We start from the raw sequence: 25,539 nt of genomic DNA, 5'->3' as shown, positions 1-25,539 counted from the left end.
ATTTACTGCGTGAACTGTTACTTGGCTAATTCTCAGTAGATCGAAAATGGAAACATTTCTCACAGTCACAAGTCAGCGTAAACGACCGCGATCTCCAACGGAGCCGGTCCAGCCGGACAACTCTGCTATCCACAAGGATCCCGATGTTCACTATGAAAACCGGGAGGATTGGGACCACGATGAACAGGTGACCCCGCCAACTGACCCTGCGCTGCTCCTCTCCGCACCGTGATGATCCACTGCCCTCATTTCCTCCACCCTGCTCTCTGCAGAGCTCCACTCCAGAATATACAAATTCTGCTAGTCAGTGATTCTCAGACACAGTGTCTCACCCTTTGAGCATCTCGGCAGAAATGAGCAGTCGCTCCTCTCAGTTACAAATTGTCATTTTAAATGAATCAAGAATGTATTGTATTTTCCGACATGGCGCACTGTTCGAGGCGTGCTGACAGTGAGATCTAACACGGGGAATTGTGAATGAGGAGGAGGAGGAGGAGGAGGAGGAGGAGGAGGAGGAGGAGGAGGAGGAGGAGGAGGAGGAGGAGGAGGAGAGTCACAGAATGAGGCCAGAGAGGAGGAAAAGTGCGTTATTTAGGCAATGTTGTTGTTGGTGGGAGTTAGGGAGAGACCGCCCCTTCCAGGTGTGTGTATGTGTGTGTGCGTTTTCCGGTGTGTGTCACGTGAAAGTCATGAGTGTTACACTATTGATTGGTTCTGTAAATAAGGAGAACGTTTTCGACATTGAAGGCTTGAGTGATCTTGAATAGCGGTGAACGCTACAATATGAACAGGCTCGTGCTTGGCCCACTGGTATTGTTTGTTTATTTTAAAAATTAACTAGCAACGCCGTGCTGTCATAGAGCAACTGCTAAGCTACTGCAGCAAAAAAATCCTGGCGCCGCCCATGGGTGCTGCTATTCTTGTGTTTCTGTTTCATTGCCAGGTGCTTTCCATGGTGCTGGAAGTGCATAGCCATAGCCTGTGTGGGGGGGGCCACCTGCTGTTGCTGTGACAAAACTGAAAGCTATTTTATTTGATGTATTATTATGTTTTTGTTCCCTCCTGGCCAGTTTTGATTTGTATTTATGGTTTTATTTTATCTAGTAATTTATGTTGTGCCTACTTTTACAGTTAATACACGAGTTGAATTAGGAAGATGCATTTCTAAACACTTGAAGTGAATAATGCCTGCTGCCTTGGTTGTACTTGCCAGTGTACTTGTTACTGCATTGTTACTGCATTTTGACTGCACTTTCTGCTCTGTTGCAGATATATTTGTTAAGTTTTTATCTGCACTGATTAGTGGATGCTGTTAATAAACCAAATGAAACTGTCATAGTCTGCTCCATCATTCACCAGTAGTTTTCCATTCACCTGTCTCACCTGTTTTCCACACCCACTCGTTAACTCACTCTCTTTCTCTTCTGCACCCATTAGCTTCTGCCAGTATTTAAACTCGCACCTGACACACACTCTTTGCCAGATTGTACTTTGCCTCATGCTTGTCTCTCCCGCGTTCAAAACTAGATTGCCTACCCGGTTCCGACCCTGCCTGCTCTGCCTGTTTCCTGATCCTGCCTGTCCCTCGACTATCCTGCCTGGCCTGTTATCCGACCCTGCCTGTATCCACGCTGACCGCCTCGCTTATTCCCTGACCCTCTGCCTGTCCCTGACTCACCTTCTGCCCGCTGTCCTCCGGTGCGTTATACTGCCCGGTTGGTATTCCTCCGATCCAGTGGAATCTCCAGTAAAGGATATTACCAATTCTCCTTGGTTTCTCGAGTGCTGCATTTGGGTTCTCCTTAAGACTGTGACAGAAACGGAATAGAAATTCATTTTATTTTCCGGGGGGGGGGGGGGCGGGTGCTGTTGAGAGGGTGTCCCACATTGTCCCACACAAACATACTCCTTGTCCCACATTTGGTTTGTTGGGATCTAGTCACCCTATGTGTACTAGACTTCTACTCCACTAAAGTTCGCCACTCTGCTGTTCCGTAGCGCTGCTCCCCCTCCCTCCGGCTGAAATTATGAATATATGGCATATAGTAATCAGATAACACGGCAGGGTCCGTTACAGTTTGTTTTCATCTGATTTCAAATAAACAAAGTCTTAGCTTTCCGAATATTAAACTTGTTTCGGCAAATTCAGATGATAAATACAGCTTTGAAGCTTCGGCATAATTACAAGCGGAGAACGGAGTAACTTAACGTCACAGCAGGCATAACAACAGCCGGTGTTTCTCGTGAGTGTTTTCCCCGGGAAATAAACACAATACACACAAACGCAAAAATACACAAACACACGTACACACACTCGCAAGCTTCCCTCAGACCAGTACAAACGAAAATATGTTTCCTCCGTTAGAAAGCTAGGAAGCTCCTCTTTCCAACAGTGTATACAACTCAAAATGTGTCTTCGGGTCAATGCGACTGATTTCGATGGAGCAAGTTTAGGCACGAACTACCAGTAGAAATACATTGATTTTAAAATCATTCTATGTGACATGAAACACCACAGGATGGCGACTGACATAGGTACGCTCCTCTGAAATTATTGTCACCTGCCTACATAAGCAATTATCCCACATTGAGTTCGCTAACGTTACTAGCTTAAACAAACGTAACATGCAACGTTAGCCTAAGCCAAAATGCTCTACTACGGCTTACCTTTCATGTGGCTCGTCAGCGCAAACTCTCCCATCGAGAACAACTGCATTTCTTTTTGGCAACCTTTGCATGGTTTTAGGGTTTTAGCCATGGCTTGTATTTTTCTTCGGATAGTCAACGCTCGTTAAAACAGCAACCTCCTGACATACTGTCATCGCTATATCACTCTCATTAGAATGCCCAGTTCAGCAATTCTTTTCTTTTAATCTAAAAAGCGAACTATTCAGTCAGACAGCAATTTATTGTAAAAGTAAAGCATTTACATTTTCAAGCATTTTATCTCAATTTCAAGCACCATTCCCAAAATTCAAGCACTTTCCCAACCTTGAAAACACCACGTCAAATTTCAAGCATTTTCAAGGATTTCAAGCACCCGTACAAACCCTGTATATAATATATATATATTGAGACATCCATTTGTGGATATCCTGGAGGCAGGCAGTTCAAAATGGAAACTGATGTTGTGTTTACGGATGATTTGGTCATGTAAACAGAAAAGAGAAGTGGACCCAGTACTGATCCTTGGGGTACCACCTCTTTACCATCTTAGTGCATCGTTTACCAATTTACAGCCATGCATAGAGAGGCTGCCATACAAGGAGCCCACTGCTCAGAGAAACTAACATCCACACATGGGCCATCGGAAGCAGCTCTGGGTTAAGTATCTTGCCCAATTTGCATCAGGATCAAACCCCCTACCCGTCCATTGGTAGAAAACCTATACATCACAGCCCCCCAAACTGGTATCTGGACCACCTCAACTCTAACCATTATTACATTATTACATGTCATTTGTTAGACGCTTTTATCCAAAGCGACTTACATACTCAATACTGTGGACAATCCCCACAGGAGCAATTTGGGGTGAAGTGTCTTGCGTTGGAACACAACAACATGCTGACTGCAGTGGGGTTTGAACCTGTGACCCCCTGATCCGATCACCAACGCCCATCCCACTGCACCACACGCCTCCCTGACCATCTGATCAATGTCTTCCTGTGCAGCAAACTCAAGATATCAACATGTTCAGACCAGAAGTCTAACCAAAAATAGCATGGCCTTGACGTAACCCTTCAGAGTTTCCACTGAAGTTGAGATGTCATGTTTTCAGTCCACCAATGAGACGCTGTTGCTGAGGGATGATACAGATCTTGTGAAGTGAGCGGTGTCAGTGTTTGCACAACACTCACGAGGAAACCTCCAAGCAGAATGGCTGCAGTCTCAGAGCTCTCCGTCCTGCTGTTTGCTCTCATTAGCAACATTCACGCTGAAGAACTCACCGGCAGCTCGGTCCCGGAGGTAGACTCACGTGTGTATGGTTCCTCCGGCTCAGCAGCCACAGTAAAGTAATGATAAGAGCCGCTGAAATCAATGAGGCGGACAACTCCATAATGCTCCACGCAGTGGCGGTTCTAGACCAATTTGACTGGGGGGGCCAGGCTGGGGCCAGTTATTTTCTGAGGGGGGCGCAATAAATGCAGGACGAAAAAGACAAAGACAGTATGAAGTAATTGCGCATACACCTAAGAAAACAATGCAATATAGTTATTGGTATTTGTTTCATTACACATTATTATACGCTTACCTTTGTAAGCTGTTTGGGTCTGTGGGACCCGTTTTCAGTGTTTACTAAAAAAAAATGTATGCAATTTAATTATTTGACCCTGCTTTATTTGGGGGTGGACCTCACCTTCTCTAGTGGGGTCCGGGGGCATGCAGCCCCGGGAAGATTTTTTTTAAATGTTGAAGTTAAATGCATCAATCTGGTGCACTTTGAGCACAAAATGAATTTATGGATACAGCTCTCAACACTCATGAAAGAGAGCTGAATACTTTTCAATAATAAAAACATCTTTAGAATATGATCACAACCAATAACAAATCATTTAAACTTGTTTACTCTTATCTTATGTTACCTAGTTAGCGTTCTTTCTTTTTATTTATGCATATTTTACTGATCACTCCCCTTTCAAACTGTTTTGTTTTTTTACCCATAGGACACATTGGAATGATTTCTTTATTTTTTACAACACATTAAATAGATAAAGGTGTGCTCTCTCTCTCTCTCTCTCTCTCTCTCTCTCTCTCTCTCTCTCTCTCTCTCTCTACATACATTATGTATAATATCAGTTAAAATAAGTGCTTCAACATAGTTAACATTGCTGGAGGTATGCACACATATTGATAGATGTCTTGTAATGCACTATTGAGGAACCTGCGACCCAAGTTTTTCATTCAATGCAGAACTACACCATAGTTGTGTAGGCCTATATGATATGTCAATAAACCTTAGACAATCTTGAAAGGGATGTGCAAAATAGTCATTATATACAGTCTTTAATTAACTATTAGTAGAGAATAACGAGTAATGAATATACTTTATAGGGATCCTATTAATATCTAATAATAAAAATAATGAAATTCAATAACATGCTTTAACCACTAGGTGTCCCTTTATATCAGCTGTGCACCTTTATGGTGTAAATACAGCCTATCTACCAATTGGATCAAATATAAAAGTCAGCCGAATTAGTGTTGATACTGCAAGGAGACGTATTGTGTGAAAAGAAATGTAAGATGTTGTTTAATGGCTGATATATTTATGATCCACGTCACGTTTTCAGTTCCTCATGTTTGTCTAGAAGTCTTCTCATCAGGGCTCTATAAATACAGAACTATGGCAGATATGTAATATTTAATACAGCCGAACCGTGTATTACAATGCCGTTATGTGATGACTTTCAAAAAGAAAAGCAAGCACACTCGGAATAAAGTATTATTTTTTTTTAAATGTTTTCGGTCTGTTTCCGGTATTTGTTAATGACGATGTGCTCTGAGATGTGAGACTGGAATTGCACAGGGGAAAATAACGTAGGCTATCTTTAGATGCAGATTTTGTTAAACTAATATGTTTGTGCTGTGGACTAACACTGTACATTGACGGGGAAGGGGGTAGCAATAAAGATAACACCATTAAACAGTTACACAACATAACAGAAATAATATCGATAGCAGCGTCCCTAGCAACCACCTGGTAACAATGAAAACGTTGCGATTTCCTGAAGTAATCTTCGTAATAACTAGCAAACTAAACATCATGTACATCCACTGCACACATAATCTGAAATAACAACTCATATTTCTCGCATCAAATGACATCAAAACGCATTTTAATGGCCAAACTAACTTTAAAATAGGCATTTTCCACCGAGAATAAAACGAAGTTCGGCCATGTTTTCTTTTTCTGCAGGGAGAAATTTGAAGATCACGTGACATAGATGCCAGCCATTGGAATGAATGGTGAAAAAAAAACGGGGTTTGTCAAACAGAGCACATGGTGTAGTCCAAACGATAGCTGGGGATTCTGGGTAGTGTAGTGCCATACAACTGTTTTTCAAATGCTAAAAACGGCTAACTTTGCTGGGGTTTGAACATGTTTAAGCTCACATTGGATGTGTTAGAAGAACCATGGTTAGAACCAGCATTTGTGTTTAATTGAAATACAATATAAAAAAGGTGGTATCTGTTAATGTCACAACACTGTAAGAAGTCAATCAATAGTAGGCTAACTAATACAAAGTCAAACCGTATCAATTTCATTAAGAACTAATGGTAAAATTATATTTTTACCATTAGTATTTCAAGGATAGCAGAGAAACATGCATTATGGAGGGGACTTTGACAGAGGATTAGGCTACTCACAAAGTAGCTACACAGTAAAAGTACTTTATTTTATTTCTGGTAGAAGTCAAACTAGAACCGAGTCCAACAGTGTCAGTTTCCTTAAGAACTTGTGGTAAAAAGAATATGAATAACAATGTTGTCCATTTTAGACAGCGGCTTATTATATTTACAGCCCTCAATAACATCCATTTTCTGGGCTCAATATGTGTCTTGGCCGTTTTCGTTGTGATCGCTAAATTGTAAATTCCGCTTGTTTATAATAATCACCGTTCCTTCAGCAGGATACTGTAGTGATTCAAAGTGTGATTTCAGCAAACGAGTGCTTTTGATTTGAAATCACTTCGCCCCGCCCCAAAAAAAGCAAAAACGCCTCTCAGACGCTCTTCCGTTTACTAACTTTACTTGTTTAATAAAGAAAAACAAATGGACGGTATACACGGATTGAAGTCCAACTGCCAGTTTGTGGCTTGCCAATTGTTCAGATTTAAATAAAGCTTAAAATGCTTCATTTGCTTTCTTAGTCAATCAAGGCTTTAAATGAAGGTTCACTGTTTAAGCCGATTGTGTAACATAGTCTGTGTTTACTTTGAACCAGCGCCATATAGACTGAGAGTTACGGCATCTCCGTTCACTCCAATGGACCACTTTTTTACAGCAATGGCGGATCGTGGAGCCTCTCAATCGTTCCCCGGAAGTTAGCGCCAAGGCTAGCAGAGCTGTAGAGTTGCAGCATAATAGACCGTTCGTGACGGACTTTTAAAGGTAAGAAGAAGTTTAAAGATTTATATTGCGGATATTATCAGTACATCTGATTCAAATTAACATGTGTATTAAAGGATGTCAGTGGATTATCCCTAAATTAGTAGATTTAGGGAACGTTTACAGATAACAGATTAAGCTAGTAGCCAATGGGGACGCACCCCTGAAAGTCCCGCCCACCTGGGAGGTTTGTGTCAGAATCTCAAACAAAAAATGAGGGAGCGCAAAAGAGAAAGCTGCAGCGAGAGCAAAAGTCTGATCATTGAGAAAGAAGAAACAAGAACTGCAAACAAAAGCCTATGTTAAAACAAAGAAAAAAAACGTATAGTTTACATGATTTCACAAATGATTTGTTTGTAGCTTATAGTTTTATTTTTAAATTTAATTTAATTTGGCTTGACTCAGTTTTTTTTCTTCTTTTAAACTCATAGTTTTGCTTTATTCTGAGAAAGTGTTGCTTTATCTTTATGAGACAAAACTAATCCCATACTGGAGACACCAACACTAACGTGGCCGAGTGGACTCCGGAGTTTGCTGCATGAGTTGCACTGTATGATCTGTGGTGTAGTGGGCTGTCACTCAAAAGCTGAGTAGCCAATGGGGACACACCCCTGAAAGTCCCGCCCACCTGGGATGTTTGTGTCAAAATCTCAAACAAAAAATGAGGGAGTGCAAAAGAGAAAGCTGCAGCGAGAGCAAAAGTCTGATCATTGAGAAAGAAGAAACAAGCAGTGGCGTTTCTATATGTACAAAAGTGGTGGGGCACAAAAAACTCAGATGTCTATATATAAGCTTCTGCAGAGAGGTTCATGGCTGGTGAGGCACTGGCACTGACTCTTCAGGTTTACAAATATATTAAATCAAAATATAATATTATTTTCAAAAGCTTTTTTTGTCTGATGCTTCAATTACTTTTAAACAGACAGTTCAACAGAAGGATACCCAAAAAAAATGTAATTTTATCATTTAAATATTGAATTGTTCTCTCTTAGTAAACTGCGGTCAAGCCAGCCTCCACTTGGGAAAACACAGTCAAGCCAGCCCGCACGTGATATTGGGGTGCGCGAATATTAGAAGCATTATGGTAAAATCCCAGCGCTTACTCGGTCAATAACAAAAGCACCTATAAAAACAAACCAAACATATTAAATTTAGAAATATGTACTATATAATGTGATCAATAATTATTTAAAACAAACTACGTATAACTACCACGAGTAAATGTAAAATGTAAGGAGTTTCAAAATAAAAGTCCTTTGAAATCTCATATTGAAATCTCATATATGAGCTATCAGCCCTGTGTTTAGATAAGAATACAACGAAATCTCTCCCTGATGCAAGACTCATCTCACTGCAGGGTGATAGAAGGACAGCCCATCTACTCACCCAGAAAAAATCAGGACATTCTGATGTGGAGTTTCAAAATAAAAGACCTTTGAAATCCCATATATGAGCTATCAGCCCTGTGTTTAGATAAGAATAAAACGAAATCTCTCCCTGATGCAAGACTCATCTCACTGCAGGGTGATAGAAGGACACCCCATCTACTCACCCAGAAAAAATCAGGACATTCTGATGTGGAGTTTCAAAATAAAAGACCTTTGAAATCCCATATATGAGCTATCAGCCCTGTGTTTAGATAAGAATAAAACGAAATCTCTCCCTGATGCAAGACTCATCTCACTGCAGGGTGATAGAAGGACAGCCCATCTACTCACCCAGAAAAAATCAGGACATTCTGATGTGGAGTTTCAAAATAAAAGACCTTTGAAATCCCATATATGAGCTATCAGCCCTGTGTTTAGATAAGAATAAAACGAAATCTCTCCCTGATGCAAGACTCATCTCACTGCAGGGTGATAGAAGGACAGCCCATCTACTCACCCAGAAAAAATCAGGACATTCTGATGTGGAGTTTCAAAATAAAAGACCTTTGAAATCCCATATATGAGCTATCAGCCCTGTGTTTAGATAAGAATAAAACGAAATCTCTCCCTGATGCAAGACTCATCTCACTGCAGGGTGATAGAAGGACAGCCCATCTACTCACCCAGAAAAATCAGGACATTCAGATGTGGAGTTTCAAAATAAAAGACCTTTGAAATCCCATATATGAGCTATCAGCCCTGTGTTTAGATAAGAATAAAACGAAATCTCTCCCTGATGCAAGACTCATCTCACTGCAGGGTGATAGAAGGACACCCCATCTACTCACCCAGAAAAAATCAGGACATTCTGATGTGGAGTTTCAAAATAAAAGACCTTTGAAATCCCATATATGAGCTATCAGCCCTGTGTTTAGATAAGAATAAAACGAAATCTCTCCCTGATGCAAGACTCATCTCACTGCAGGGTGATAGAAGGACAGCCCATCTACTCACCCAGAAAAAATCAGGACATTCTGATGTGGAGTTTCAAAATAAAAGACCTTTGAAATCCCATATATGAGCTATCAGCCCTGTGTTTAGATAAGAATAAAACGAAATCTCTCCCTGATGCAAGACTCATCTCACTGCAGGGTGATAGAAGGACAGCCCATCTACTCACCCAGAAAAAATCAGGACATTCTGATGTGGAGTTTCAAAATAAAAGACCTTTGAAATCCCATATATGAGCTATCAGCCCTGTGTTTAGATAAGAATAAAACGAAATCTCTCCCTGATGCAAGACTCATCTCACTGCAGGGTGATAGAAGGACACCCAATCTACTCACCCAGAGAGAATCAGGACATTCTGATGTGGAGTTTCAAAATAAAAGACCTTTGAAATCCCATCCTGATTTTTTCTGGGTGAGTAGATGGGCTGTCCTTCTATCACCCTGCAGTGAGATGAGTCTTGCATCAGGGAGAGATTTCGTTTTATTCTTATCTAAACACAGGGCTGATAGCTCATATATGGGATTTCAAAGGTCTTTTATTTTGAAACTCCACATCAGAATGTCCTGATTTTTTCTGGGTGAGTAGATGGGCTGTCCTTCTATCACCCTGCAGTGAGATGAGTCTTGCATCAGGGAGAGATTTCGTTTTATTCTTATCTAAACACAGGGCTGATAGCTCATATATGGGATTTCAAAGGTCTTTTATTTTGAAACTCCACATCAGAATGTCCTGATTTTTTCTGGGTGAGTAGATGGGCTGTCCTTCTATCACCCTGCAGTGAGATGAGTCTTGCATCAGGGAGAGATTTCGTTTTATTCTTATCTAAACACAGGGCTGATAGCTCATATATGGGATTTCAAAGGTCTTTTATTTTGAAACTCAACATCAGAATGTCCTGATTTTTTCTGGGTGAGTAGATGGGCTGTCCTTCTATCACCCTGCAGTGAGATGAGTCTTGCATCAGGGAGAGATTTCGTTTTATTCTTATCTAAACACAGGGCTGATAGCTCATATATGGGATTTCAAAGGTCTTTTATTTTGAAACTCCACATCAGAATGTCCTGATTTTTTCTGGGTGAGTAGATGGGCTGTCCTTCTATCACCCTGCAGTGAGATGAGTCTTGCATCAGGGAGAGATTTCGTTTTATTCTTATCTAAACACAGGGCTGATAGCTCATATATGGGATTTCAAAGGTCTTTTATTTTGAAACTCCACATCAGAATGTCCTGATTTTTTCTGGGTGAGTAGATGGGCTGTCCTTCTATCACCCTGCAGTGAGATGAGTCTTGCATCAGGGAGATATTTCGTTTTATTCTTATCTAAACACAGGGCTGATAGCTCATATATGGGATTTCAAAGGTCTTTTATTTTGAAACTCCACATCAGAATGTCCTGATTTGTTCTGGGTGAGTAGATGGGCTGTCCTTCTATCACCCTGCAGTGATATGAGTCTTGCATCAGGGAGATATTTCGTTTTATTCTTATCTAAACACAGGGCTGATAGCTCATATATGGGATTTCAAAGGTCTTTTATTTTGAAACTCCACATCAGAATGTCCTGATTTGTTCTGGGTGAGTAGATGGGCTGTCCTTCTATCACCCTGCAGTGAGATGAGTCTTGCATCAGGGTGAGATTTCGTTTTATTCTTATCTAAACACAGGGCTGATAGCTCATATATGGGATTTCAAAGGTCTTTTATTTTGAAACTCCACATCAGAATGTCCTGATTTTTTCTGGGTGAGTAGATGGGCTGTCCTTCTATCACCCTGCAGTGAGATGAGTCTTGCATCAGGGAGAGATTTCGTTGTATTCTTATCTAAACACAGGGCTGATAGCTCATATATGAGATTTCAAAGGTCTTTTATTTTGAAACTCCACATCAGAATGTCCTGATTTTTTCTGGGTGAGTAGATGGGCTGTCCTTCTATCACCCTGCAGTGAGATGAGTCTTGCATCAGGGAGAGATTTCGTTGTATTCTTATCTAAACACAGGGCTGATAGCTCATATATGAGATTTCAATATGAGATTTCAAAGGACTTTTATTTTGAAACTCCTTACATTTTACATTTACTCGTGGTAGTTATACGTAGTTTGTTTTAAATAATTATTGATCACATTATATAGTACATATTTCTTAATTTAATATGTTTGGTTTGTTTTTATAGGTGCTTTTGTTATTGACCGAGTAAGTGCTGGGATTTTACCGTAATGCTTCTAATATTCGCGCACCCCAATATCACGTGCGGGCTGGCTTGACTGTGTTTTCCCAAGTGGAGGCTGGCTTGACCGCAGTCTTAGTAAGATCCCATTTTCAATAAAATTGCAGTCTTACCTTGACTTGAAGATTAAGTCCATTTGCCTATCCCTCTGGACAAAAATCTCTATTACTTTTTTGTAAAGGTCCTCCTTATCTTCTTGTAGATTAAAAAGTCTATCATATATCTAATCTAATCAAATCAATAGATTTTTTTATTCGAAAATGATAAAAGTAGGGTAGACATGTGGATATTATCCGGCTGAACAAAACGTACATTTATCTAACAGCTACGTTTCCCACAGATCTTATTTTGAGCTATTTTCTAAAATTCTATGGAGAAATCTCGTTGCTTTTTTGTGGAGGGAAGCCATGCGCAGCTTACTTCCTGGTTTTAGGACGCCTCACTGCAGCTCTCTCTCCTCCTCTTCACACACCACACTTTTCGCGGCACACGTACTTACAGCCAATCAGCTCTGAATTATGTGAGATGACGTATGGTGGGGATGGCAGCACTTTGCCCCTATGGTCATTATTTGTTGCCACACACATTAAATAGGAAAATACTCTGAGCATGCGCAGTGTAGTTTTTTCAGTCACCGTTCACTTAGACAGTCAGAGGAGGGGCAGGATCAGGTTTTGTCCCACATGGCTCTAAACAGCTCAATAGGCACACACTGTAGACACTAATTAGAAGAACACAGACTAAAACAGCAATGTACAGACGAATCAGATGATTAAACATGATCTTAAAATATATTTTATATATTTTTTAATTTATTTTTTGCATTTTGTTGTAATCATTATTTTAATACTTTCTGCTGACACTAGGTGGGGCTGTGCCCCACCTGCCCCTAATGACCAGTCGCCACTGGAAACAAGAACTGCAAACAATAACCTATGTTAAAACAAAGAAAAAATACTTATAGTTTACATGATTACACAAATGATTTGTTTGCAACTTATAGTTTTATTTTTGAAATTTATTTTATTTTGCTTGACTTCGTTTTTTTTCTTTTTAAACTCATAGTTTTGCTTTATTCTGAGAAAGTGTTGCTTTATCTTTATGATACAAAACTAATCCCACAATTCAAAGGGGAGAAACATTTCCGGAAAGTTTCCATGGGAAGTTAAGCTGGGGGATTTTAGAAATATTCGATGCAAAATGAAACAAAAAACATGACATTTCAACTGATATAAAAAAAAAAAAGTAGAACAGAACAAGTTTTTATTATTTTATTGAACAATTATTTGTTTCATTGAAGAACGAAAACAGGAATGTTGAGTTAAATGTTACTCATCCCCTCCCTCATTAAAAAATGAACATAAATGCACCCCCCATCCAAAAATGCAGCCTGCATGATCGGCCTGTAGGGAGGGACGGCACTGGGCATTTATAAAGTGTTTAGCTTGTTTGTGGAGTTAAGGCAGGAAATTAGCAAGGAGTGTCACATGGCTGACCTGTGTCCTAATGCAGCGCTCCTGCCAACATGCTGTAAAAGATACACACCCATTTAAATATAAGCTCCAATGAAAGGATTCATGCATTTAGAGATCGGTTGAGCAGCAGAGATTCAAGAGGACGAAGTGTTAAGAGCATTATGGACTTTTCAACAACAGTGATCTTGGCAGGGCTGATCGTAGCTCTGTTGTGGCTGTGCAGTGTCAAAAACAGAAGAAAGTATCGCCTGCCTCCAGGACCCTATGCGCTTCCTCTAGTAGGAAACCTGCCACAGCTTGACAAAAATGCACCTTTTAAAAGCTTTCTCAAGGTAAGACTACATTTAATCGGACAAGAATAATGAGAGACGACGTCTCTGCATAACCTCAGTCAAACAGATGTTGTTGATCACAAGGAAACATTTGCATTACAAAAGTAATAGTTAATTTGCAGCCTTTAATTTCCCCAATGTGTTTTCTAGTTCAGTGAAACCTACGGTCCTGTGATAACAGTGTACCTGGGCTGGCAGCGGGTGGTTGTTCTGGTAGGATACGATGCCGTGAAAGAGGCTCTGGTGGACCATGCAGATGACTTCACTGGCAGAGGTCCACTGCCGATTCTGATGAAAGTGACCAATGGCTACGGTAACAACAGCACAAATAATGTTTCTTTGTCAAGGGACAAGTGATTTCCTAATGGTTTTAGGTCTGCATGTCTCTGTGTTTACATGTATCTATAAGACCTCAGATCGTCACAAAACAACCATTTCCTTTTGTCAGGTTTGGGGATCAGTAACGGGGAACGCTGGCGCCAACTTCGACGTTTCACACTGACAACCTTACGAGACTTTGGGATGGGACGCAAAGGCATGGAACAGTGGATCCAAGAAGAGAGCCAACATTTGAGGGATCGCGTAAAAACGTTCAAAGGTGTGTTTTCAGCAGTGTTGGGAAAGTTCACTTTCTACATGAACTAGTTCAGTTCACAGTTCACACATTTTAAAATGAACTAGTTCAGTTCATAGTTCATAATTCAAAATGTTGAACTAAAGTTCATGGTTTCAAAAATGAACTAATTTATAGTTCATAGTTCTTTTTTCAATATGTTGCTGCGAGCTATTATTTGTCTCCTGTACGATGTTAATGGGCCATTTCAATTTTTACAATATCCTCAGAGGGCCGTACAAGTTATTGACCTCTGCTTAAAAAAACTAAAATCACAGCCCATTCATTTCATTCTGTGCAAAGAAAAAGCAACCTCTTAATCCAGATATCTCACCATGACTCGCGTATGCATGCACGTGCACGGTGTGGCGTGACCACCAAAACAGAAAGATATGGACACAAGATGTGTGCAAATGTATTTAGTTTCCTATTCATGTGAACATGATTTAAGTGGGGGGGGGACCTAACCTCCTCTAAGGGGATCCGGGGGGCATGCTCCCCTGGGAAGATTTTTTTTAAATGTTGAAGTTAAAAGCATCAATCTGGTGCACTTTGAGAGCAACATTAGGAGAGCTATGGACACATCTCTCAACACCCAAACACAACTGTAAGCAGATTTTCTTTTAATTTATGGATATTTGACAAATCACTCCCCTTTCAAACTGTATTCTTCTTTATTAATAACTATCATATAGTATTTTATACCTGTTTACTTTATTCTCTTATTTTATAGAGCCGCTCAGAGTGAGACTCTACGGCCGGAGGCCGGAGGTTCCCCACCCCTGCCGTAGAGTCTCACTCTGAGCGAGTGCTGCTGCAGCTGCTCTCGTCCATACTAATTCATTCATTCATTCAATGCTCGCCGGTTCCGCGGTTCCACATTGTTTGTTGTGAGGAGTCTGATATATTTAGTATATTTATATTTTAGTGCGACAGCCAGGGGTGACAGGCGCGTACGCGTCACAGGCAGCTTGCTGTTGCCAAATTGGGTGGTTTTCCGCATTATTTTGAAGCCTGTTTACGGTGTGTTTTAACTGGGTTTTCGGCTGAAAGGCATATGAAATCTGGTACACTTTTGAACGCCGTTATAATACAGTGCTGAGAATGAACGCACTTTTGAACGCCGTTATACACCGCTGAGAATGAACGCGTTCTCAATTACGTTCATCTAGCGGAAATACAGTACGTTCAGTTCACGTTCGCCCAAAATATGAACGCGTTCATGAACGATCGTTCATTGAACGCGTTCAGGTACATCACTGGTTTTCAGCTGTTGTGGGAGACTGGAAGCATTGCTCGGATGTTTGCATCTCTCTTGCTTGAGAATCCGTGTATCTACCGTCCAATTGTTTTTCTTTATTAAACACGTAAACGGAAGAGCGTCTGAGAGGCCTTTTTGCTTTTTACCTTACCAAATGGTCAAATCGTCCTTGGAGCGAGGGGCGGGGCGAAACTCACGGAAGTGATTTCAAAACAAAAGCACTCGTTTGCTAAAATCACACTTTGTCAGTATCCTGCTGAATGAACGGTGATTGTTATAAACAAGGTGAATTTAGCGATCACAACGAAAACGGCCAAGACACATATTGAGCCGAGAAAATGAATGTTATTAAGGCTGTAAATATAATATGCCTCTGTCTAAAATGGACAACATTGTTAGGAGATTTAAACTATACAGCGGTTCCGCCTCTCGCGTTTGTTTTTTCAAATCAGCTGCTCTTCATTCCTGCTATATTTGACGAGTGATACAAATATGTTTTACCACAAGTTCTTAAGAAAACTGACTCTGTTGGACTCGGTTCTAGTTTGACTTCTACCAGAAATAAAATGAAGTACTTTTGCTGTGTACTTTGTGAGTAATCCTCTGTCAGAGTCCCCTCCATAGTACATAATGCATGTTTTTCTGCTATCTTTGATGAATGATAACAATATAATTTTACCATTAGTTCTTAATTAAATTGATACTGTTTGACTTTGTATTAGTTAGCCTACTATTGATTGACTTCTTACAGTGTTGTGACATTAACAGATACCACCTTTTTTATATAGTATTTCAATTAAACAAAACGCTGGTTCTAACCATGGTTCTTCTAACACATCCAAAGTGAGCTTAAACATGTTCAAACCCCAGCAAAGTTAGCCGTTTTTTGCATCTGAAAAAGAGTTGTATGGCAGGTAAGATGAATTCTCAATGGATGTTGTGACCTGCCAACACCACCTTTTGTAAGATGAGTCCAACTGTGTTTCCCTCTTCCCTTCCAGCCAAGCCATTTGACCCCTCATTCTTGTTGAGTCTCAGCGTGTCCAACGTGATCTGCTGCCTGGTGTTTGGCCAGCGCTTCAAATATGAAGATGAGAAGTTCCTGTCTCTTCTGCAGATAATAACAAACACCTTGAGATTTGCTAGTAGTCCCTGGGGTCAGGTAAGGGGAGGCCCGAATCCTACTTAATATCATGTCTATGATTAAGTTAAATAGAAGTTGGGACAGGTAATGGTGGAAATATTCAGAGAGAATACTGTAAAGATGCATTCACATCATACTGTGTGTGCCTCTGCTGACGCTTTAGCAAAATCGCTCAAAATTTTCTCCAAGCGCTGCGCTCAAAGTTTAAATTATTTAATGAAATTCACATTGCGTTTCATGTGAATGCAGCTTAACAATAATATACAGCATTTTGCAACGATAGCCACAACACACTGAATACATTATGAACCCCTGTGCAACAAAGCTTGAGTGTACTGTCTGCCTCCCTGATACAGATGTACAACGTCTTTCCCCGCATCGTGGAGCATCTTCCCGGCAGCCATAACACTGTTTTTGCCCGGATTGAGGAGATAAAGGGTTTGTGTCCATGCAGATCCAAGAGCACAAAGAGACAATGGACCCAAGCTCACCGAGGGACTTTATTGACAGCTTTCTCATCCGAAGCAATCAGGTAGGACTGGACAATTTGCTTTGTTTAAGGGTCCCATGTCATGCTTTTCCGGTTATTCCCCGTCCCCTTGTGTGTTATGTAGCTTTTTCTGCATGTAAACGGTCTGCAGAGTCACAAACCCTCAAAGTACACCCTGTAGCGAGTAAAACTCTAACACAGAAAAGACCTGTCTATGCTGCCCCAGAACGCCTCGTTGGAAAAAAAATTCTTCCTGAGTATAGTGACGTAGGCAAGTTTATTTATATAGCACCTATAACACAAGGCAATTCAAAGTGCTTTACAAAAGTCAAAGACATTAACAAAAAACATAACGATACCCAGGTCCAAATGGACCAATCCGCGGAGCTCCACACACACACACACACACACACACACACACACACACACACACACACACACACACACACACACACACACACACACACACACACACACACACACACACACACACACACACACACACACACACACACACACACACACACACACACACACACCAGCCTTATCTTTTCTCAGCCACGGATCTCCGCACACATCCAGGCTGTGAGTGTGAGTGTGTGCTCAGGCTGAGTTCCTCGCTGTCTTGCAGACCCCACGCAGCAACCAGGAAACGACACCAGTAACCCAGCTCACACTGTCCGCTCCTCGAGCCTCAAAGGGCGGAGCAGCGAGCGCCGCAACGCAGTGGTGTAGTCTACGTGATACGCGGGTATACGCCGTATACCCACTAGAAAATGCCAGTGATTTCCGTATACCCTCTTAAAAATGAGCGATGATACGTAACAACTTCATTTTGTGACTGCGCTTTCACGCTTTCGCCTCTTCGTTAATACTTTTGGACGTCTGGAGCTTCCGTCGCATGTGGCCTGTTGCTAAGCAACAGCAACACACGGCTCTGACAAACCCCAAGTATCAGAATTTGATCCGTCCACCATTCAAGTTCGCGGAGCGCTAAACAGGAAGCAAACATGAAACGAAACCAGACGACAATATTTCAATGTTTCCCCTATTACCACTATAGAAGAAGAGCCATGTCAGGTGGCTGTCCTAAAGGTGATATCATTAACGTAACTGTAGCTAACTTGCTAACTTGATCAACGTTAGTGTGGTGGATCAATGGAAGAGAAAGGGAGGGAGATACTGTGTGTGTGTGTGTGTGTGTGTGTGTGTGTGTGTGTGTGTGTGTGTGTGTGTGTGTGTGTGTGTGTGTGTGTGTGTGTGTGTGTGTGTGTGTGTGTGTGTGTGTGTGTGTGTGTGTGTGTGTGTGTGTGTGTGTGGTCAGAACACAATATTTATATTATCTCCTTGTTTCGGACACAGGTGAGAGCTCCTGGCCAGCCTTGTGGACTGAAAGTCAGGCTACAGTATGGAATTTAAGAACAGGCATCCTTGGTTAGAGTGGAGGGACAGAAAGTTAGGTAAATAGATTAGATGACATGAGACGTCCAGAGCACACATAATAGCCCAGGAGCTCACGGAGAAGGGTGGACAGGATTTAGTTGGACATTTGGTGAGAGCTGTGTCAGAGACTGTTTTTGCAGAGACAGATTCTGTATTCAGAACAGCATACTATCTTGCGAAGATGAACCAACCTTTTACTGACCATGATAGTCTCATTGAGCTTCAGGAAAAAAAATGTGCCAAAATGGACACTAGTCTGCACTCAAGGTACAGTTCCACAAAAATTGTAAAACACATAGCAAAAGAGATGCAGAAAAAACTACAGCTACATCTGCAGGGCTTGTGGACGAACACAGTGAACCCAGTATGGACATGTTGAGTGCTTTTTCAACCCTCATTTATTGAGGTGAAGCTTATTTGTTAATTTGTTTCTTGTTTGAAGCTAATTTGTTTGTAGCACTTCAAGGATGTTTGCTTGTTCATTTAAGCTGATACAGTACATAGTTTGACAATGATTTATGGAAGATAATAGGGCTGAACAAGTTTGAATAAACTAATGCATTGAAAAATAGGTTTAAAATGATTATTGTGTGATATTTGTGCAGATCTATGCGAAACACAGATGTTTTTTTAAGTGTAGGATATGATGTGTGGGCCAGGACATCTGTAGCATGACTATATTTATTGTATATTACTTGAAAATTGCAGTAGGCCATATTGAGATATTGATAAAAATGTCGATTAATTGTTCAACCCTAGAAGATAAGTGGGCTTTTTCCATCATTGTTCATTCTTTTATTTTTTTATTGTTAATGTCACTGGCAGTTAAAAGTCACATACAAATGCTTATAATACATTGACATGTTGATAACACATAACCAGTCTCAAGACTAGTCTATGCATTAGTGAGTGTGATGGTGTTCATGAGGTGTTGCTTCGAGACAGGTGTCGCTCCGCGATGCGTCGCTCTAGGATGGATGAATACAATTATTAGAGTATACCCACTACAAAAAAGTAGACTACACCACTGCCGCAACGTCCCACCAACACAGCACCCAGACCCCACACAGCATTCTCATCTGTTTGTCATTACTGGTGTCATTTTCTGGTTGCTAACAAACACCATTGTAACAGATAAACACTGATCTTCAGCTGTAACAGTGGTTGACTGATCAGAACAGAGTGGGCTCATAGGGAGGGGCAGGAGCTCCAACAAGGCGTGTAGGACAGAGAGTGAATACACATACTATACAGAGATGCTGTTTGAGAAACCAATGTGATTTTGGAACATTGAACAATGTAAATCTATTCTAGTAGACCTCAACAATGGAATTATGATCAGTAGAAATGGCCATGACATGGGACCTTTAAGAAACCCGAGACCACACTGCAGTATAACTTTGATCCTGGAATTTCTTAAAATTCCTCTGTATCTAATTAGACATCCCTTCACATTAATTTGGGTTAGGGTTAAGAATGCTAAGAAAGGTTTCCCTGATGTACTATGGCAGATGTCATCAGAAAAATATATATTTGCTGTTTGCTGTGCATTTTGTATTATTTATACCAATATAACATCTCAGGAAAAGGACATTCCTTCAACGGAGTTCCACCATGAAAACTTGGTCTCGACTGTGCTGATTCTCTTCCTGGCAGGAACGGAAACAACCAGCTCAACCATTAGATATGCCTCAGTTTGTTCATAAAATACCCAGACATACAGGGTAAGTCCCCCAACAGGAAACACAGCCCTTTTTGACCAGTTCTACAAACATCTATAATCCAGTATTTACCTTTAATGTTTTGCTTGCTCCCGTACAGAGAAAATGCAGCATGAGATTGACACTGTGATAGGACAAAGTTGTCCTAGCATGGAGAACAGGAAGTCCCTCCCCTTTACTGATGCAGTCATCCATGAGGTGCAGCGCTTTCTGGACCTTGTCCCATTCAGCACCCCTCACTACGCACTCCATGACATCTCTTTCAGGGGTTACACAATCCCCAAGGTATTGTCCATCCCAAGATATAATATCCAATGACAGAGACAAATCCTTATTACACTAACATATCTCTCACATGTCTTAATAGGACACTGTGATTATTCCTTTGCTTCACTCTGTGCTGAAAGAGGAAAAGCATTGGGAGACTCCCTGGACCTTCAACCCTAAGCACTTCCTGGACCAGAATGACAACTTTAAGAAAAATCCTTCTTTCATGCCTTTTTCTGCAGGTAAAATGCGGCATTCCGCCAGTTGATACATCAACCCTTAGCATGCTGAGGAATATTAATATTAGTAGTTTTCTGTGTGAGTGTGGTGTGTCCACAATGGCTCATTTTTTTTGCCTGACTCATTGGCCAGTAACAATCGTAAACGCAATTGTATTTTTATTTTGAAGTTTGTGGTTTTATCTCTTCACAGGGAAGAGAGCCTGTGCTGGCGAGTCTCTGGCTCGTATGGAGCTTTTCATCTTCCTCGTGTCACTGCTGCAGAATTTCACTTTTTCCTGCACTGGAGGCCCCGACACTATCAACCTCAATCCAGAGTTCAGCAGCTTCGCCAATCTGCCTTGCTCCTCCGAGATCATCGCCACGCCGCGTTGAGAACAGGAAGTCCATTTAGACTGAGCCTATCATTGATTGAAGCATTCTGAGTCGAGGACAACTCGATAACATATATTGCTTTTTTGTGATTTTGCACTGTTTGCTGTAAAGATGATGTTTGCTGTTACCTGGAGGACACATACTGTAAAGATACAACATAAGGAAACAGCCGGAATGATTATGCATCCTCTTGTCTTCTGCTTTGGTTGTCTTTATAATTTGGAATTGAAAAACGCACGACAATCGTTCTTCTCTGACATCATTACCAAAAACAAAAACAACGCACATGCCTTGTTTGCTACCGTCGACAGACTAACTAACCCCCCAGTGTCAGTAGCCTCTGAAGTGCAATGATTTTGCCTTCTTCACTGACAAAATTCAGAAAATCAGACAAGCAGTCAGTGCCTCTGCATCAGGTACAGCAAATGTGTTGTCTCTGTGTCCACTTAACATCAAGTCAAACACCATGACACAATTCCATCAGATTAATGATAAAAACCTAGAGGACATTAGACAACTTCTGAAGTCCTCCTCCTGCTGCCTTGATATTATTCCAACAGGATTTTTCAAAGATGTTTTGCCTTGCATGGCCTCAGATCTACTTCATATAGTAAACAAATCTCTTCACTCAGGTGTTTTTCCACAGGCCCTGAAAACTGCAGTCATTAAACCATAATTATTAAAGAATAATCTAGATGCTTCAGTAATGAACAATTATAGGCCCATATCAAACCTCCCATTTCTAGGTAAAATCATTGAAAAAGTTGTTTTTCAACAGTTGAGTAATTTCTTGCATTTAAATAACTGTTTCGATGTGTTCCAGTCAGGCTTTCGTCCAAACCACAGCACTGAGACTGCTCTTGTAAAGGTCTTCAATGACATCCACTTAAACACAGACAGTGGCAGAACTTCAGTGTTAGTATTATTAGATCTCAGTGCTGCGTTTGACACTGTTGACCACAGCATATTACTAGACCGACTGGAAAACTGGGTGGGACTTTCGGAAACAGTTCTAAATTGGTTTGAATCCTACTTAAAGGACAGAAACAACTTTGTTTATATAGGTAAATACACATCTGAGTTGACAAATATGACATGTGGGGTACCTCAAGGCTCCATCTTGGGGCCTCTTCTCTTTAACGTCTACATGCTACCACTGGCTCAGATAATGAAAAACAACAAAATAAGTTACCATAGCTATGCAGATGACACACACATGTACGTAACAATTTCACCAGGAGACTATGCTCCAATTCAAACACTGAGTAAGTGCATTGAACAAATCAATGACTGGATGTGTCAGAACTTTCTCCAATTAAACAAAGATAAAACTGAGGTAATGGTTTTTGGAGCCAAGGCAGAACGTATAAAAGTTAGTGCTGAGCTTCAGTCTGCAATGTTCAAAACAACAGATAGAGCCAGAAATCTAGGTGTAGTCATGGACTCTGACCTGAGTTTCAACAGTCACATTAAAACAGTTACTAAATCAGCCTATCACCTAAAGAACATATCTAGGATTAAAAGACTAATGTCACAGCAGGATTTGGAAAAACTTGTCCATGCTTTTATCTTCAGTAGACTCGACTACTGCAATGGTGTCTTCACAGGTCTCACTAAAAAATCTATTGGGAAGCTGCAGCTGATTCAGAACGCCGCTGCTCGAGTCCTCACTAACACTAAGAAAGTGGATCACATCACTCCTGTTCTGAAGTCTTTACACTGGCTTCCTGTGTGTCAAAGAATAGATTTCAAAATACTGCTGCCGGTTTATAAAGCACTGAATGGTTTTGGCCCAAAATACATTTCTGACCTCCTGCTAAATGATGAACCATCAGATCTCTCAGGTCTTCAGGGACTGGTCAGCTTTCTGTCCCCAGAGTCAGAACTAAACATGGAGAAGCAGCGTTCAGTTATTATGCTCCAAACATCTGGAACAAACTCCCAGAAACCTGCCGGTCCGCTGCAACTCTGACTACTTTTAAATCCAGGCTGAAGACTTTTCTTTTTGTCGCTGCTTTTAATTGAACTATTCATATCTTAGACTGCACTTTAACTTTTATCCATGTATTTTTTCTTTTTATGTTTATTTTATTAGCTTTTCTTTTTAATGACTGATTTTAAATGCCATTTTCTTAATGTCTTTCGTTTTTTGTAAAGCACTTTGAATTGCCTTGTGTTGAAAAGTGCTATATAAATAAACTTGCCTTGCCTTTTAACAATTCTTAGTTACTCAATTAACTATCAACATGCCGTCTTAAACAAAAACAAAAAAAAGTGTTTCTGAAATATGGATTTGTATACATACACATGGCAATAGATTACTTCTGTATACCTGTTGGAAAGTCTTTGTTGTGTTTGTGTATTTACTGAATTTATTCCAAGTAAAATTTAATTGGAAGAAAATCTATCAAACAAGAAAAAAAAACACCCAACACATCAAATATATGATCTCTTTTTAAAAGATTATAAAAATCTCTGCCTTCCATTGGCAATTCAATCAAAGTCAGATCACTGAACCTTGAAAGAGATAAGGTACATTTGAGTCCTTTTCCTTTGACCTGTAAAACATCTTTCCAGAGGTGGAAACTTTACTTGAGTATTTCCATTTAATTGTTCTTTAAACTTCTACTCCACTACATTTATTAGTCATCTTTAGCTGCTTTTAACAAAATGCATCTCTACAAAATAAACTAGCGGACTAACTCTTTAAGCCACATAAGAGTCCAATTATTTAAATATTTTACAGAAAGTCAAACAGAACTTTGTTTGTCTACAACAGTAAAATGCTTTTTAAATATGTAAGTCTATTCTCCTCACTTTACCTGCACTATCTGATGTTGTTAAATGTAATTTTCCCCGTTGCGGACAAATAAAGGATTTTTGATTCTTATTAATTATGCTGATTGTGAGGAAGCGCACACACTCCCTCACTAACATGTTGGTCTTAACTATTTGTTTGTTAAGAAAGGTAGTACATGTTTGTTCTGAGTTGCCTTTATTTCAGTTAAAGTTATAAAAACAGTTTACATAGACAAACTAATAAAATGCATCTAAATTCGTTTGTCAGTCTGTAAAACACACAAGCACCAAGTAATCACCATTTCCTTTGTTCAGACCTGGAGGCCATCTTGTCCCAGTGCTCAAAGAGGGAGCACGCCTCCAAAGTACTCCTTATATGTGCCACATGAGTAGGCGGAGTCTTGGACGCGATTGGTCAGGAAATGTGTGATTTTATGAGTGTCAATTAAGTTAAAAACTATCCGTTTTAAGCAGACCTTGTTGTTGTTTAAGATATCATATTTATAGCGATGCAATAATGAATTTACTTAAGCCTTTAGGGTTTTATTAAAGGTAGACAACAGTGTTTAATTTTGTATTTAAGCCTTCACTCTGCTTTTAGAACCATGACCTGATTGGCCAGGTTGGAGTGGGAAGGCGGGCCGTCTCCTATAAATGTGGTTGGGAAGAGAGGGGAAGGGCATTCGTTTTTGTTCCTTGCTGGTGAATGCAGCACCAGGCATGCAGTTTGTGTTTCTGTGGAATAATGTGGAAGGCTAAGAATAAAACGCCTGTTTATTTTTGCAAGAAAACCCTCTCTCCACGTATCGTTCTTTCACCTGCACCTCACATCATAACAATTGGTGGCAGTGGTGGGATATTTAAACGCCTGTGAGGAGTCTTAGAGGACAGTGACTAAATGAAAGGTGGACGTGGAAGAGGTCGTCAGGCAAGGGCCACAGCCTTGCCAGACATGGAGGAAGAAAAAAGACGAGGGACAACGGAAGAAGGATCTCCACGTGAGGGAGCTGTGGCAGCTGAAAGTGAAGAAGATGAAGAAGAGCTGGTGGTTCGGCCCAAAGTGTTTACAGCCCATACTGGGGGTGAGGAACTCGCTACAGTAAGCTTCATGGAAGAAATTAGAGAGTTTGTGCACAGGTCTAAGCAGACTGAGGCAATACTTTTTGAACAGATGAAACAATTAAGAAGTGACATGGTTTCAAAGTCAAGGCAGGACTCAGAAGTATACTATGACCCTGTTCAACAGCATCCCTATGCAATGCGTGCTGATAATCCAAGGCTACAAGCTGAAACCTCGACACACCTGCTAAAAGGTGAGCCACATGGAAAATTCAAGCCACTTCAAACTAGCAGGCCTGCTTCCTTATCCGATTGGCCTGTCCAGCCTCTGCAGAATATTGATCCACCAATCCGGACAGCAAGGCCCTATGTAAGTGAGCCAAGGATACCTGACTTCAAAGAAGGTGAAGACCCAGAAAGTTTTTTTGTTCGGTTTGAACGGATGGCCAGAACATGGGGGTGGCAGCCATTTGAATGGGCCGCCAGAGTAGTAACCTTGTTGACAGGAAGAGCTCTTGAGGCCTATGCTGGAATGGATGAGGAACAGTCAGAGTCATATGAAGCAGTTAAAGCAGCAGTGTTAATGAAGTTTAATGTTACTGAAGAGACTT

At 40.7% G+C, this 25,539-nt stretch overlaps 1 pseudogene; it reads left to right on the top strand.

Moving 5' to 3' along the window:
* The first annotated feature begins 13,145 nt into the window (after nucleotides 1-13,145).
* Nucleotides 13,146-23,964, top strand: LOC117451548 (cytochrome P450 2G1-like; annotated as a pseudogene).
* The last annotated feature ends 1,575 nt before the right edge of the window (nucleotides 23,965-25,539 follow it).

Source organism: Pseudochaenichthys georgianus, chromosome 8 (assembly GCF_902827115.2).
Source record: "Pseudochaenichthys georgianus chromosome 8, fPseGeo1.2, whole genome shotgun sequence".
Lineage (NCBI taxonomy): Eukaryota > Metazoa > Chordata > Actinopteri > Perciformes > Channichthyidae > Pseudochaenichthys > Pseudochaenichthys georgianus.
This window is presented reverse-complemented; position numbering and strand designations above follow the sequence as displayed.